The sequence below is a fragment of the Pleurodeles waltl genome, chromosome 5 (assembly GCF_031143425.1).
Source record: "Pleurodeles waltl isolate 20211129_DDA chromosome 5, aPleWal1.hap1.20221129, whole genome shotgun sequence".
Lineage (NCBI taxonomy): Eukaryota > Metazoa > Chordata > Amphibia > Caudata > Salamandridae > Pleurodeles > Pleurodeles waltl.
In genome coordinates, this window is record NC_090444.1 from 1336116005 (window position 1) to 1336133594 (window position 17590).

Here is a 17590-nt window from a genome sequence, read left to right on the forward strand (position 1 = left end):
TCCATTCTTACAGAATGTTAGTTCGAACATAAGATGTCCTATTGTGATGTCGTATTGTTCTAGAACCTGGGAAAGCAACCCTTGACTTCGTACATGGAGGAACTGTGAACATAAATGATATACAACTGTTTCAAACTCGTACATAAGAAGAAGACAGATTCCTTCCCCATGTTGGTAATGGAAGTTTTTGCAAATGTTGCAGATGTTCGATATACAAAATATTCTGACTGGATAATGGAATCTTTCGATATCAAACCTATGAATTCTTCAATGAATCAGAACTTTTTGTGAATTTTGACTTATTGTTCCCTGATGTATTTGGAGTAAGTCTTCATCTTGCCGTGCTCGAGCCCCTTCATTTTTTACTTTCCTTGAGCCCCTTTCCATTTGCTCTGTCCCATGGACATTTTGTCACTTTTCCTTTTTGCTGATGACCAGAGACTTTGCTGTACATTTTGTCCTTTTTCATTATTGCTGGTGCCTTCTGCATGGACTTTTCTATGAGCTCATGGAGGTACAGCACTTTTTTGCCCTCTTTCTTTAATTATTCTTTAAATGCTGAAAGATTAGACTTAGGATATTTCTGAGCCTTTGAGAAGACTCTTGATAGAGCTTCTAAATGCTGATATTTTCTATTTTTATTTACCTTTTGCCAACCTTAGTTAGTCTGCATTTGGTCTAGATGTCTTTTTCCCAAATACGTTTTGTCCTATTTTTTGCTTTTTAGTTTTTGTTCTCAAATCTGATTGTGCAGCACGTCAGTTAGTGACATTGTCCCAGTAGGGTTTTCCCCAATTGTTTGTCAACTAGCTGTGATGCATTTAAATTGTTTCCATGTTGAGGAGAGCTGGTCAAAGTGGATTCAGTGCCCATCAGATTGTGTTGTTAATATTTTGTGTTGCTTGCATTGAAAGTTTGGCATGCTTGATGCTGATAACGCTTTGTTTCGTCCAAAGCTTGGATACCCTGTGGTGGTCCTATATCTCTTTAGCTTATTATTGAGAATTGTTTACATTAAATTGTGCATTAGCGTGCAATAAAACACTTAAGATTTTATTTCAGACTTGGTTTCCTTGCGGGCCACATTGGTCATATTCTAATCTAAATGTGTTGGGTAGTCTTGTGAATGCTATCTCTTACCTCCAGCTTGGTGAAAAGAGTGTTAACCTTGCCAATCATTTACCTGTGTGTAAAATGCTACATTACAGCCTCACTCCTTCAGCCCTTTTAACAAAAATTACTACAACAATTCCTTCCTTTCTTTCATCCCACCTTCTTTTAGCACCTTATCTCTTCTTTTCCTTTCCTCATCTGTCCTTTCCTTAGATATAGTTGTAATAAAAGCCTGGAAGAAACAAGGATAACTACATTTCCGAGGTGGATATTGGAGAAATAGCCTTTTAACTTTGCCAAAGGCTTACTCACCATCTATACATGCAGCTTTTTAGGGAGTATTTTATTCAAGTCTATTAAAACAAACAGGGCCCTGAGTAAAGTGGCCACATTTGTGAAGAAATCCTGAGTGTGACAAATTAATTTGTCAGCTTAATTTCTTTATAAAGTAAATGTCCCTGCCTGGGTTTTGTAGTCTGTTTGAGCGAGATTGGTTGCTACTTAATACTCTCACTGGGCTCTCCTGCCCTTTGGAATGAGTTAGGAAAGTGGATTCTGCACAGCAAAGTTTAATATTTCTTCCAAAGAATTCTAGGATGATGCACTCTGGGCTACATGCCTTATTTAAGAAGGAGTCAGGATTTATGCCGTGAACCTCAGCAATTTGGAAATAAACATGAATATTGTCAATATTTTAAGTGAATTCTGCTGCATTTAAGTGTTTGTCGCATCCAGTGAAAATGTAGTATTAACACAACATTTAAACTCCCACGGTTCAAACTGATGTTACAAGTACACCATAGAGGAACAGTAGAAATTTAAATGGAAAGCTTCAGTGCGAACATGGATGCTAATTCACATGAATGCCAGGAGAAGTGAATGTGACATCACTCAACATTTAGGGGGTCATTCTGACCCTGGCGGTAAAATCCGCCAGGGCCAACGACCGCGGGAGCACCGCCAACAGGCTGGCGGTGCTTCCATGGGCATTCTGACCGCTGCGGTACAGCCGCGGTCAGAAACGGAAAACCGGCGGTGTACAGCCGGTTTCCCGCTGCCCTGGGGAATCCTCCGCGCCGCCATGGGGATTCCGACCCCCATACCGCCATCCTGTTCCTGGCGGTTTTGGCCGCCGGGAACAGAATGGCGGTATGGGGTGCTGTGGGGCCCCTGGGGGCCCCTGCAGTGCCCATGCTAATGGCATGGGCACTGCAGGGGTCCCCGTAACAGGGCCCCACAAAGATTTTCAGTGTCTGCCATGCAGACACTGAAAATCGCGACGGGTGCAACTGCACCCGTCGCACCCCTTCCACTCCGCCGGCTCCATTCGGAGCCGGCATCCTCATGGAAGGGTGTTTCCCGCTGGGCTGGCGGGTGGCCTTCTGGCAGTCGCCCGCCAGCCCAGCGGGAAACCCAGAATACCCGCGGCGGTCTTTTGACCGCGCAGCGGTATTCTGGTGGTCCCAGCCAGGCCGCCGGCTTCCGCCGCCGGCCGGGGTCAGAATGACCCCCTTAATCTTCTATGTCATCGGTGTTAACTCATTGTCCTCCCTATTCCTCTTTAATAGCCTCTGATTTGCTGAGGAGGGTTCTGGGAAAGGCAAGGAGCAGAAACTAGAGAAATAATCCCTTCACTGCTGGTGATTCCATTTCATACTGGTAAATGGCACTTGATTTGCCCAAGTTAGTAAATATCACTGTTATCCTGTACATCAATTGAGTAAATATGTGATTTGCTGTACATAATCATCAATTGTTGGTATTATTTCATTGTCACATACATCCAGAAGAGATTCACCTACAAGAGTAGACATCCCTGCACTTGCAGGGAAGCAACATCAAGGGGCTCATCAACCCAGTGCAACAGCAGAGACTGATACATACATATTACCTGAAGAGGGTCCCTTCTACTACATTGTGATCCGACAACCCATAGATATTTTACATAGATTCCATCCCTATTCTCAAACATGTGAACTGAACTTGGAAATGTGGCTCATTATATGTGTCAACTTCAATGTAAATTAAATACACTCATATCATTTTAGACTCTGTGATGTTGGCCAGAGAAAACATCAACTACAGTGCACTCTGCTCCATGGATGGGTTTGACATCTGGTCAGGTCCCACACACTGGCTGGACAGATGGCTGACCCTGGTAAGTACACTTAATAAGAAATGTACAAAAAGGTCATGCTCTTCAATATTGGATGATATGTCAGTAGTATTTGTTGTGTGTCTCATATCCCTGTTATTGCTCATCTTCAGGTGCTCAGATATGGCTCATAAGAGTATACTACTTCATAACATGTTGGGTAACTGACTCTACCTGACTCTAAATTTTATACCAAATTTATTTAGTATGTACCAAATTGCCTATATTGTATCAACCTAAGAGTAGCAGCCACAACTGGCTTGAAAGTCTACATCATGGTTACTCAAACATTTTCCCAGGGGCACATATGTATGATCAGTGATGTGGTTGAGACCCACACTGTTACCAGCAGGGTAGCGGGTGATGCTTGAGGGGTTGAGGTGTTTGGCGATAAGGTGGGTGTAGGTGAAGCAAAGCATATACATCTAATGGCTGAAGTGCACAATGTGAAACGTTAAGATGTGTGATTCATCCCTGTATCTACACATAACCAAAACGTGTGGTCCTAGGCAATTGTTTCATTTCACTTTCCCTCCTCCTTCATCATGATTACATATCAGAGAACCTTGAAATAAATATGGCTTCAAGATATATGCTGTCCAAAACTTTCTCCAGTGTTGGATATTAAAAAAAACTATTTTTGTGTTTAATATGAACACAAGCCACCCACATAGTGCACATTACAACTGATTAACCTCTTACTTCACTATTAACAATGTTGTGAGGGGGGAGTTGAACAATGAATGTTATGTATTCATCTCAGAAAACCATCCCTTTTGAAAATTACTCCGCAATGCACCAATATAATCTGATGTACTAAGGTGAAACACTTTTGTATGTCAAAGGATTTACCTGTTAGAATAATGAAGATACTTTTCCATACTTTTGCACGTATGCTGCAAGATGTCTTTAAAATTGAAAGTGTACCTAACATTAAGGGATGCATTACACCCTAGTTACTTCCCTTCTTTAACCTACATTTACCTTCACATACATGTTTCCCTGTGTATTTCACATCTTTTCATTGTCAGCACTATGTTGAGGTAACAGCAGACCAGTGCTGCTGTTGACCAGGGTGGCCGCATGTAAATGTAAGGACAGCTTGTGGTCCCTGGGCTGTACTTAGAGTATCACTGGTTGATACCTATGACATATGCATGCAAAATGATTACCATCTTCCATTTTAATGAAATATGGATATGTATGCCACATTACAGCTGCTGTCAGGAACTCTTCTGTGATCCAGACAACACCACCCAGTGGTTTGGGGGACTTTCTGGTTGCAGTAGTCAACCCCACTACCATCTGTTCATCAAGCAAGTGTGCCAAATGGAGTTATAAACCATTGATTCTCAAATTGTGGCAATAAATCAACTTCTTGTGAAAGGATATTATCAGATTTTTCCACTTTTGTTATTGCTTCTGAAGTTGGTTTGTCATATGTTACCAACATAATCAGGAATGTTTGCGTTACACTTGGATGTACACATATCAGTCATGCTGAAAATTAATTTTGGTGACACTTCTTACTCAAGCTGTTGGATCGAAGACTACATCTTCTGCAACACACTCAAGAAGCAAGGTTTAGCAGCTGACATCACAGGGTATCTCAAGACCACACAGAGCTGTGGATGGAGCTGGTGAGTTCAATTTTGCACTGTACATCTGCATTGAACACCTCACAGTGTGAGCTTCCTTCACATGTAGCTTAACACAAACAAGGTCACATGTGGAATATCAGATCAATGCAAAGATTGTTTTACCTGGTCCTTGTATTGGAGCACGATATACTAAGGCAAATACTTATCCTGTGGCAACCTCTGTATTTCAGGTGCTGAGGATGATGAGTCGCCTGAGGAATCTGAACCATCCACCAATCCGAAGGAAGAACCCAATCCTCCTCCAACTATGTCTGCGGTCAACACCGCAATAGAGGAGAAGGATGAGGAGGAAAACAGCCTGATGCTGGTCAAGGAGGAGTCTCAGGAGTGCATTATTGGCCCACAGGGCAAAAGACCAAAGTCAACACCAAGTCCAGCCAGCATTGTACCTCCCTCTTTACCTCCGAGTATTGCCTGTTCCCAGCAGTCAGCCAACCAGCTATTCCATTCACCTACCCCAACACAATCATCATGTCCTCGCAGCCTTCACATCCAAGTTAGACTTGTTTTTTCCTCTAAACACTCCTCCCACTACACTGCCTCTCAGGCCTTCTCGCAAGCATCTGAGGGACCTGGAATCCCTGGTGAGGAGGAGGTATACCGTAGGTACTAATCTCTCCACACCCTCCCACGTGCCATCCCTCTACGTGCTGTTAGACCTGATGGTTGGAACAGAGCCCCTCCCATGTGGAAGGGGCTGGCAGATGGTCTTCATGGTCAGTTGGAGGATGCGTTTTCCAGCAGCAGGCTGATGTATGACAAAACTGTGTCCTCTTTTGTAGTGACTAACCCTCACCTTCTTCATTGGTGCGATGTGAGTTTCTGGATATTGAAACATAGTTATCTTCCAATGTAAAAGTTTACAAGTGGATATGGGACACTGTCTGGATGGATATATCTACACCTAAAAGTGGATCCAGAATTATCCTGTAATATGCATTCTCAACAGACTTACACTTACTATCAAATGTCTTATGTTGTGTAGCATACCGAAACACTACATACCTGCAATATAAGGTGTACAGATACAGACAAGGATTTGGATGTGACATTATTAAAGATGTGATTCAAAATATTGGAATATCTCTTGCGAACATCAGACAGCATGTTTTGATTGTACTTCATTTAGCATGTCAAGACACCTTTGTCTATGCTGAATACTGATAACCACATGTGCATAGTTTAAACTAGATGTTCGAAATGACAAATGTGCCACTGCAGAGAAAATATGTGTTGTCTTTCTGTTATAGTTTGTATTTTTTTGAGTAAGACAAGAATCACAACGTCAACCTCTACTTCATTATCCAAAAATAGGATGTTCAACCTAAAAAACAAATAGACTCAAAAGCATGCTTGAGACAGCATCTAAAACCTAAACCCTTCACATACCAACACTAATCATTGTGCAATCCACTCCTTCACCATTGGATACTACACTACAAACCCTCATAAAGCAGCATGTAACCATTACACAAAGAAGGTGAAAGGTGACAAAGAAACATGATGTAATATTTGTTTCACCACACACATCATACTACCAGGCACGTAAAGCAGTTCATGCGCTTACCAGATCAATGACGCTCATACTCGGCCATGCTATTCTTTGGCCCCTTCGGTACAGTGGACTGAGAGGGGTTTATGCATGTGTGGCTGGGAGGACAGGCCCTTTAGGTCCTGGTCTTTATCCAGGCCCAACGTTGCAGGTCCTCCCAGCGCTTCCTACACATTTGTACCCACCTGCGTGGTATTTACCCATAGCACTGCAGTGTGCTGAAATGTCTTCCCAGAATCTGTTGCACGCTGCAATACTCAGCTGTTCCTCTGGGTTCCCATAAAGCTGAGAATACGTATCAAGCACCCATTCAGCTAAGATGTTTAATTCAGTCGCGCTGAAAGGAGGTGCCTTGTCATCAAGTCCTTCCACCATGTTGTGGGTGGGTTCAATATAGAGAGCAGCAGGATAGCAGAGGCGCTTGCTTGCGAGTGAGGATGGCTCTGAATGATTGTAAAGTGGCTTCCAGCATCTTCTTGTGATGAACTTCCTGCTGTATATTTCCTGTGTAATATCTTTGGGTTCCAGCGTGACTGCAAAGTCTCCACTCCGTGTGCGGAGATTATGCATTTGGAGCAGAGAGTCTGCACTCAGGGCAGAGACTCTGCACTTGGGCCGAGATTCCTCACTTGAGCCTGGAATCAATGACTTACAAAAGAAAGTGAGAGACAGGCAACCAAAAAAAGCAGGAAATACAGTACCTAATGTTGCAGGCAGCCATTTTAAGTTTCTTCTGAGCTATCCTCACCACCAACAATGACGGTCTACCATCCTGCGGCTACATTAAGCAGGGAAAAGTGAAAGGGCAGGAATGTGCCGTATCTATAGCATATGGCACATTCCTGTCCATTCCCCCTGCACTGATGGACAATAGGCTGCCTAGCACCAGCGCAGGCACCCTTGCTCCATGGTACAATTGTGTCTGTGTTGCATGCAGGATTGTTTTTGTGCAGGAAGAGGGGCTTTCTTACACAAAACCAATCCTGGGCATGGGCACACCCACCTCATTGCCCCTGGAGCACCTCCCCTGTACAGAGTAAGGCAACACAGCATTTTGCGCTCCCTTGCCTTATTCCATATCTAAGAGGCCATTCAAAGCCATGCAAAGTGGCATTGTATTGCCTCATAGATATGGTTGCAAGGTTTGCACTGCTATAGCATCACAAGACGTGATGCACCAGCGGTGCAAGGGGCTCATAGATATAGCCCTTAGTTCAGAGAATGTCCATTGTCCAGGATGATCACGCAAATGAATTGACATGTACCCTTTAGGCAATGCACATTTGTCAAAAATATACACTGGCATGGATTCAAAATCTATAGCAGGCCCTAACTATTGACTCTTGAAAACATGTGTTATTGACAAACTATGGGCCTGATTACAACTTTGGAGGAGGTGTTAATCCGTCCCAAAAGTGACAGTAAAGTGACGGATATACCACCAGCCGTATTACGAGTCCATTATATCCTATGGAACTCGTAATACGGCTGGTGGTATATCCGTCACATTTGGGATGGATTAACACCTCCTCCAAAGTTGTAATCAGGCTCTATATGTATTGCTTATTAAGAAGTCTCAAGGTGAAAGTCATGGACAGAACAGTAAATGTCCACCAATCATCATCGACAACAGACTGTGCAACCACATAAAGGGGGTCATTCTGACACTGAAAATCAATGTGGAGCCCTGTTAGGGGGCCCCACGACACCCGTTCCTGCCAGCCTGGTTCTGGCGGTGAAAACTGCCAGAACCAGGCTGGCGGGAAGGGGGTCGGAATCCCCATGGCAGCGCTGCTTGCAGCACCGCCGTGGAGGATTCACAGGGGCAGGGGAAAACCGGCGGGAAACTGCCGGTTTCCCTTTTCTGACCGCGGCTTTACCGCCACGGTCAGAATTGCCCTCTAACCCCGGCCCTGGCGGTCCATGACCGCCAGGGTCGGAATGACCCCTAAAGTCGGTAACAAAACTAATAGCTCAAAGAAAAATGTGTCACACACATGCATACCCTGCCCTGTGATAGGTATAATGGGCCTGATACCTGGGTTCAGATCTAGGTGAGGGTTCAGAGGTATGTGTAAGCCCTGACATACTACAATGTTGTGTAAGACACAGCAGGCTACTAATATCTTGCACACAACATCAGGGGAGACCAGTAGTATGCCCTCTGTATGCTCAAGGCATCTGAAACCCAACTTTAGGATCCCAAAAGTACACTTGATTATAGCTTGTGTCCACATGTGGGCCCTATTATACCTCTGCTGGGGTACAATGATTGCACATTTGTACAGTGTAAGGAGATGAAGGGAGAGTACATATGCAGCATCACCTGCGGAAAGAAAAGTACAGATTTTGGTGCATGTCCCGGTTCCATATATTAAGTTACTAAGATATGGAATGGTACATGCAGTGTCTGTTGGATTCATGTATGTGTATTGATGGATGTGTATTAAAACAACTTTACACATATGCAAACTTGCTGCTGAACCAGAGGAGGCCTGTGGAATATGCAGCTGTTGTGCAGCTGTCATGTGTCCAACAGGGAACACTACTTGCATGCACATCCATAAAGTAGCCACTGGCATCACAAACACCATGCACTTTGATAGAGTGCAGGCAGCATCTGTTGCAGAAGATGTGGCCATTGTGGTGAGGTGGATAACGTACCACATGAGTGCAATCAATTGCACTAACCACGCATGGGGAGTGGGATAAGGTGTAAAAATTCTTGGCAACACTTTGCCTTCCTGCCAGTGTACAGGGCATACGTATGTACTGATACACTCTCCTATTTATGCAACTCAGTACCTGATGCAAGCATCGGGACTGGCATGTCTGAGATATGGCCACAATGTCACTGGAAACCCTCTGGAATGAGCCAGTGGCAAGGACATGGACAGCTGCTAGGATCCTGACATTAACTGGGATGGTGTGGGAGAGGCAGGTCACAGAATCAAGATCCTGATCCCACTCAGAAACCATATCCAAAATGACAACAGAATCTGGACTGGACAACTTGGCTGGACATCCCAAAAATGTTAATCCTTTGCCTGAAGATCCTCTCTGCTCTCCTCCTCCTCCTTCACCTCACATCATTATGTTGCATGGCCAGGGGCAACCCAACAAACACATTCAGCGACATGTTGTTAGGTCTGAAAGGGTTTGTGTGAGGCAGCTCTGAATTTATATATGCTACTGTGATTGGCTAATGACTTCCATCTGGAGGTGGGTGAGGTAATGTTGAGCACTGACACAACTGTGTGTTTGGTGTGTTTGGGAGAAACTTAGGAATCTGATGTTTGTTCATAGATTTGGAGAGGTATATTACATTCACGGTTTGTGAAAGACTTTACATGACCCATGATTGTGGGTTACATGTGAAACTGTGGAGAAGATGTTTTATTGAATTCATTAGTTTTTCAACATTCTTGAAGTGGTGTGTGTTTTTGACAGAACATTCGCCACTGCAATACACACCCCACAAATCCACATATATAATTGCCCAGCACCTACATGTAGCTATTTCATATTGTCAGTGATGTATTATATGTTATTTTAGTTGTATATCTAGAGATTTTTGTGTTCCAGCCCAGGTGCAGAAACTCCACCCGAGTGAGGACATAAAGATACTACTAGTAACTTACCTTTGTGAATACCAAGACTTTTGGTCTAAAGTTACCTTTGTGAATCAGGCTCTATATTTTCTGTGATGTGTGTGTTGTCCTGGGCAGTCAGTCAGGGGAACAAGGTGCACCATCAACTAATAGGTTCCTGAAGGCAGGCAAAACCGGAAACTACTTGGTGTTGCTATATTTTCCTGCTGTTATGTGGTTATAGAGGGCAGTGGCCTATTTTGTACCCTTAAGTGCCCCGTTTCTTCCCGGCTAGGGTCACTCTATAAATGAACCTCTACATACATACATCCACCATAGGAAAATGTTGGCAAGACATTGTTAATATGTAGAACAGCCAGAACCTCAAACTATAGATATAATTTTGCAGGGCTTCATTGCAGCTCGGGGATAAGGGCAGTATCAATCACCTCAACATCCTAATTGTGAAATAGAAAAAAAACACAGTTGCCTTGAAGTATGCAAGCAGTTCAGTAATCAGTGAATTAATTTGTGTATTCAACCCCTCCACATTCCAAGAGGAACTCACTCGCTTAATAATCTCTTTGAATCTATAAAATAGTCTTCAGACATTTCAAATCTAGAGAGCAGAAAAACGAGACACCAAATCAATGGTGTAAAGATAGGTTTTGTGTTCCCTTTGTAAACAGCAAACGTAGAAGAGATTTAATTCCAGAAATTTTATATGTGAAACTAGCCTATAATAAACCAGTGGTAACTAACTGTAAAGAAAAGTCAAAATTAAAGGTCAGCATATGTCCTTCTCACATGCATTGCGATGTTAACTTTTCCCACATATAAACTAATAAGGGAATGTAGGAATTAGCCTCTGACCTTTCTCCACACAAAACACCAATCACAGTGCAATTAAGGGATCCATACCCAGCGTCTGCAACTACTTCTGCTACCACAACTACTATAATTACACACACAAATGCACGTGTTACATATCCCTATACAGAAATCTAAACCAACATAAACAGCCATTCAACACCCGAGATCAGTGAAATAATCTTTTCCTTGCATTAAGAAATGTAATAATCCTTCACGTTGCTGGAAATAGAAAACATACTGCCAGATTTAGGAAAAGTGGTGCTGCATCCTTTGAAGTGCTACTTTTCTTGCACCCCTTAGTGCCCCCAGAACGCCACCATTTGTCTAAGATAAAGCGCATCATGGCAGTAGTTAGTGAACTAGTGTGAAAAATATTTATGCTAGTTTGGGGCTTTGCAGGATTAGTGTCAAAATTGTTGACGCTAATCCTGAAAAGCACATTGAGGCCCATTGTAAACAATGGTGTGCTTCTTTTAACGCCTGCTTTCAGCAGGTGTTAAAAATGCTGAAACAAATGACACAAGAACATTTCTTACATACCTTTGCACCATTTTTTCCCCCCCACCCCCAATGGGGTAAATCCCCCTTTGCATACATTATGCCTAGCACAAAGGGCTACAAAGTGGTGCAAGGCATGTATTGTGCCACTTTGTCTATTTGGAGCTGTGATTTTGGCCTTGTTGAGCCACATTAGCTTAAAGAAATGACACTAATGTGGCGCAAGGATGCTCTAGAGGTTCTTAAATCTGCTCCATGGTTCCAGGAACCAGGTGCTGTGGGACATGCTAGGGGCTGAGCTATGACTGCTAGCAGCAGGGAGCTGCAGTCAGCAGCTGGTATGATGGTTTAGGAACCCACTACATTGATTTTATTATGTAATACAATCGTGAACTACCGACACGTTGTACCTCTGCTGAATTCATTAGGGAAGCTTTGGAGGGAGTGCTGTGTGATCTATTCTGAAAGTGAGGAAAGCTTTAACTGCTGCAGCTTGTATTATGCATGTTCTCTTTGTGTGAGGGAGACTTGTGTTGTTGATTTTGCCTCTGCTATACATGTTCTGTAACATAGCGCTTCTTGCACTATTATGTGTGTGTGTGTGTGTAGTATGTGTGTGTTTGTGTAATTTGGCCACTTGACCACAAATCCCCCCAAGTGGGTCATATAAAGGAATCACTAATGCTACAGCTCTTAATATTAAGTGTACAGGGTAGCAACATTTAGAAAATCCCCAGAATGACAGCAATGGGGAGTGTACTTGACATGTTTTTGTTGGTACTTTATTATTCATGTTCAGCTGTTGCAAAACTCATAGAAATTCTAGAATGGTAAATTTTCATTGTTTCTCTAAAGAACTGTTTATATTTCCATGGTGAACATGCACCTGAGAGGAACTTGCTCTATTTTCACTACTAGCAAATTTGTGAAATGTGTAGGTTTTCCAGAAGAACATAAAGTGAGGGTTGGGTATTCAGGTTTCAAGGCAAAGATTTCCAAATGCTTGCAGTAACACATGGAACTGTTTGCTATAAAGTTTATTTTGTATGAAAATGTGTGGTTTACAAGCTTGAATGTTTCAGTTTTAAAGCCCATGTAACCACTGGGGATTTAGGGCCATATTTATACTTTTTGACGCACAACTGCGCCAACGCAGTTGTGCGTCAAAAATTTTAACGCCGGCTAACGCCATTCCAAAGCGCCATGCGGGCGCCTTATTTATGGAATGACGTTAGCCGGCGCAGCTGACTGGTGTGCGTAAAAAAAAATGACCCACACCAGGCAGCGCCGGCGTAGGGGAAAATGGAGCTTGGGCGTCACAAAATGGGGCAAGTCAGGGCAGAGGCAAAATATTGGCCTCAACCCGATTTGCGCCATTTTTTTTTACTCCCAACCCCCATTGAAATGACTCCTGTCTTAGCACAGACAGGAGTCATGCCCCCTTGCCCAATGGCCATGCCCAGGGGACTTATGTCCCCTGAGCATGGTCATTGGGCATAGTGGCATGTAGGGGGGCACAAATCAGGCCCCCCTATGCCACAAAATATTTTACAAAAAATACTTACCTGACCTTACCTTAAGTTCCCTGGGATGGGTCCCTCCATCCTTGGGCGTCCTCCTGGGGTGGGCAAGGGTGGCAGGGGGTGTCCCTGGGGGCAGGGGAGGGCACCTCTGGGCTCCTTCTGAGCCCACAGGTCCCTTAACGCCTGCCCTGACCAGGCGTTAAAAAATGACGCAAAAGCGGCTGGACGTCATTTTTTTTGACCCGCCCACTCCCGTGCGTCATTTTTGCACGGGAGTTTAAATAAGGCGCACATGCCTTGGAGTTATTTTTTACACGGGAACGCCTACCTTACATATCATTAACGCAAGGTAGGTGTCCACGCTAAAAAATGACGCAAACTGCAAGATCTTTGCCGCTAGACGGGTCTAACGCCAAAGTATAAATATGGAGTTAGCTTTGCGTCGGATTTGCGTAAAAATAAACGACGCAATTCCGGCGCAAACAGAGTATAAATATGCCCCTTAGTGCATTGTGACCCAAAATGGGGTTATGAGACTTTAGAGCCTTAGAGTCGTAAAAGTTAAGTGAACTAGTGTGAAATTGATTCAGGCTTCTGGAGGAAGTTAATGATGATCTTTCTGGTTCAAGATAACAATCAAATTTGTAGTCCATGGTGAATCCAGCTGCTGACTATCCAGCTGCTATTAGGGAGTATGGGTATTTTTGTGAAGGCCAGGAAATGTGCAAATAAAGAGATGGTCAGAGACACACCCAGAGTTTGCATGGCAATGCCAATGTTATTTAAAGACTAAACAAGCTGTGTTTTCCACTTAAGGTGAATTTGGTACTCGGCAGAATTTTAAATGTGCTTGATAGGTCAGTCCTATGTATGCATTTTGTTTGAGTTGAAGTAGTGGGAGAGAAGCGGCTTCTTTTTGGCTCTGATACTCATGGATGGTGAAATGTTTAAAGTGCTTGGGATTGAGGAGAAGGTGCTCTGTCTTGAGAGGAGGCTTAGTGACATCCAGGACTGAATCCGTATGAAACTAGGGCCACCTACATGAGAATTTGGCACATGGCAGAGCAGCGAGTCATCTTGCTGCGTTACCCTGCGTCAAAAGGAAGGGGGAGAAATGTGATATTTTTATGAGCTACAGTACATTTGTGTCCTTTCCAAATGCACTCATACCGTTTTGGCTGCCAAGCGCCAATGCAGGCACCCTTGCACCATGTTGCCAGGGTGTCTGTGTTGTCAGCAGGATTGTTTTTGTGCAGGAAGGGGCACCATCCTGCATTAAAACAATCCTGGGAGGCTTTTTCCTCTTTCCAACTGTGCTGCAGAATGGAGTACAGAAAGATGACAAATGAGGAGAAATGAAGATCTCTCTCCTCATTGTGCCTCCCCTGGGAAGGTGTAAGGTTTTTGTGCATCCCCAAGGCTCTTGAAAATCTGGGGATGTGTCAAAATCCAAGGGTGTTACGTGGGAAAACCCACTGCAGCGCCCATGGTGCATAGTAAGGCAACAAAGCGATTTGCACTACCTTGCCTTACCCCATATCTATAAGGCCATTCAAAGCCACGCAAAGTGGCTTTTTTGTGGCTTCATAGATATGGTTGAGAGGTTTGCGCCGCCTCAGTGTCACTAAAAGTGACGCCATGGCAGTGCAAACCTCTCATGTATGTAGACCTAGGGGCATATTTATACTCTGTTTGCGCCGGAATTGCGTAGTTTTTTTTTTACGCAAAGCTAACTCCATATTTATACTTTGGCGTTAGACCCGTCAAGCGCCAAAGATCTTGGAGTTTGCGTCATTTTTTAGCGTGGACACCTACCTTGCGTTAATGATATGCAAGGTAGGCGTTCCCGTCTAAAAAATGACTCCAAGGCATGTGCGCCTTATTTAAACTCCTGTGCAAAAATTACGCACAGGAGTGGGCGGGTCAAAAAAAATGACATCCATCCGCTTTTGCGTCATTTTTTAACACTTGGTCAGGGCAGGCGTTAAGGGACCTGTGGGCTCAGAAGGAGCCCAGAGGTGCCCTCCCCTTCCCCCAGGGACACCCACTGCCACCCTTGCCCACCCCAGGAGGACGCCCAAGGATGGAGGGACCCATCCTAGGGAACTTAAGGTAAGTTCAGGTAAGTATTTTTATTTTGATTTATTTGTGGCATAGGGGGGCCTGATTTGTGCCCCCCTACATGCCACTATGCCCAATGACCATGCCCAGGGGACATAAGTCCCCTGGGCATGGCCATTGGGCAAGGCGGCATGACTCCTGTCTGTGCTGACAGGAGTCATATCAATGGGGGTTGGGAGTAAAAAAAAATGGCGCAAATCGGGTTGAAGCCAATATTTTGCCTCAGCCCTGACTTGCCCCATTTTTTGACGCCCAACTCCATTTTCCCCTACGCCGGCGCTGCCTGGTGTGGGTCATTTTTTTTTACGCACACCAGTCAGCTGCGCTGGCTAACGTCATTCCATAAATAAGGCGCCCGCATGGCGCTTTGGAATGGCGTTAGCCGGCGTTAAAATGTTTGACGCACAACTGCGTTGGCGCAGTTGCGCGTCAAAAAGTATAAATATGGCCCCTAGTGTTTATGATGTTGATGCAGTTGACGTTAAATGTTTTCTGCTATACTGTGGTAGACAGGGTCTACTTTCCCTGTGGACTGGAGGCTGTGTAGCTCTATGTATTGAAGAGACTATGAACTACAGTGGAAAATACTGCATGCTGTTCTGGAAGATTTCCATCAGGCTTCCCAATACTTACACCCATATGAGAACCCAGCCATTAAAGCCCATGTGAAAGGCTAGTATCTGTACTTTTATTCTATGATCACTCATATGAAAAGATGCTGCAATATCTAGAAGGTTGAGAAGACAACTATCCTCATCGTCCTTTATATGTAAGGCATCCTTAGTTATCCTAACAGTGGTAGTTGTCAATGCCGTAGTGCATGTGACAGTCTGATTGGTAGGAGCTGGAAGGTCTTCTTCTTCAATATGGTAGATGAGTTTCATGACAACACATTTTTTGATGGTTGATCCTTGAAAGGAGAGGTAAGCCATGGAAGGAAGTGTTAGATCTTCAGGATTAGGTTGAGTTTTTTTGATAAGTGGAGACAGATCACCAGTTTTGATGGAGTCTGCTACATCAGTCAAGAATAAAAAACAAGACTTGGTGATGGTACAGGTAAAAAATCCAGAGAGTGGTTGAAGGTTTGAGGTTTCCACTGTTTTTTATAGATCATATTCGGAAACTAAATATACTTTGCCCATTAATGTTTGAATTTAGAAGAAGGGTGGACATTATTGTTTTGGTTGTGTTTGTGAAGATATTTATGAATTCATGAACTGTGTTTATTTTTCATTGTATGCGTTCAATCATGGTTTGTGGAGTGTGATTGAGTTCAGGTTTGATGTTTTGTATAATAATTTAGAATAGTGTCTTGGGTCGTTTGAGGCCTTCTGTATCAGTGATACAAGCCCTGGAAAAGCCAATAAGTTACCCCTACGTGACATCTATTGGCTTTGTCAGTTTTCTTTTTTACATGTTGTTCAACATGGCACAAAGTTAAAAAAAAGCCACATGAGCAAGAAGTAATTCAGCCTTGTGCAATGTAACTGTAATGTACTCTAACAACATTGAGTTGATTTGGTACTATATAAGACAGTAAAAATAATTTTTAAAAAAGCATGGGTAGCAGGAGAAGAGTCAGCAATTTGAGAGAGGGGTGGGGAGACTGGATTAGGCACTGGAACCTATGGGCAATGATGTAACCCTTGTATGATCGATGTGAGAGGTGACTGAATGAAACAGCTCAATACATTTTGCATTGATTGGGATATAAATAAGAAATAATTTGGCCTTGTGTAATGTAACTGGTGCATCTGTAAAAGTGCTCCTATTCCTCTGTCATGGCCAAGATTTTGGAACTGTTCCTTTGAAAGACCATATCTTCTGTGGTTTATAGTGTTTGAGACTAAACCCCAAATCAGCTGCTTGGGAAGCACTTACAGCACAATCCCATTTATCAATGCAGAGTGAAGGACCTAGTCAAGCAAGGGTATCCAGTGTAGAAGCAGAGGAGGCAGGCCCATACCAGATTGTCAGGATAAACACAAATTAAGTAAATACATTCCTGTTATATTACTTGTATATTCATTTATTTTTTGTGGGTACCCTGAAATCCTGGAATAGATCTTGCACTGTTGGGCCTACGTTAGACAACCCCATTCTGCTAGTCTTTTGGCTAAGCTTTGCATACAGCAGTATCCTGGGCCTTGGAGCAGTGTGGAAAATGAGAGTCTTATAAAGGGTGATAAATTAAAAGAGGAAAAGCTGTCCCTTTCCTGAATTCTTTTGAAAGCGTTAAATTATTTAATGAAAGGAGAAATAGATTTTCTCAGGAATCTCTATTCTGTTTTGCAGTTTATATAGCAAGAATGCAACCCAAAGGTATTGGAGCACATTTCATGAGCACCAGTCACATTCCACAGGGTCACCATTCCTTGTTTATGAGGATGGGGACTTTAAGTGATTTGCCCAGAATCACAGGTTGTTGAGTTGATGTCGAGACTCGAGATGCTGGTTCCTCAGTTACAAAGTCAACATCTCTGGCCGTTATGCCACATCCTCTT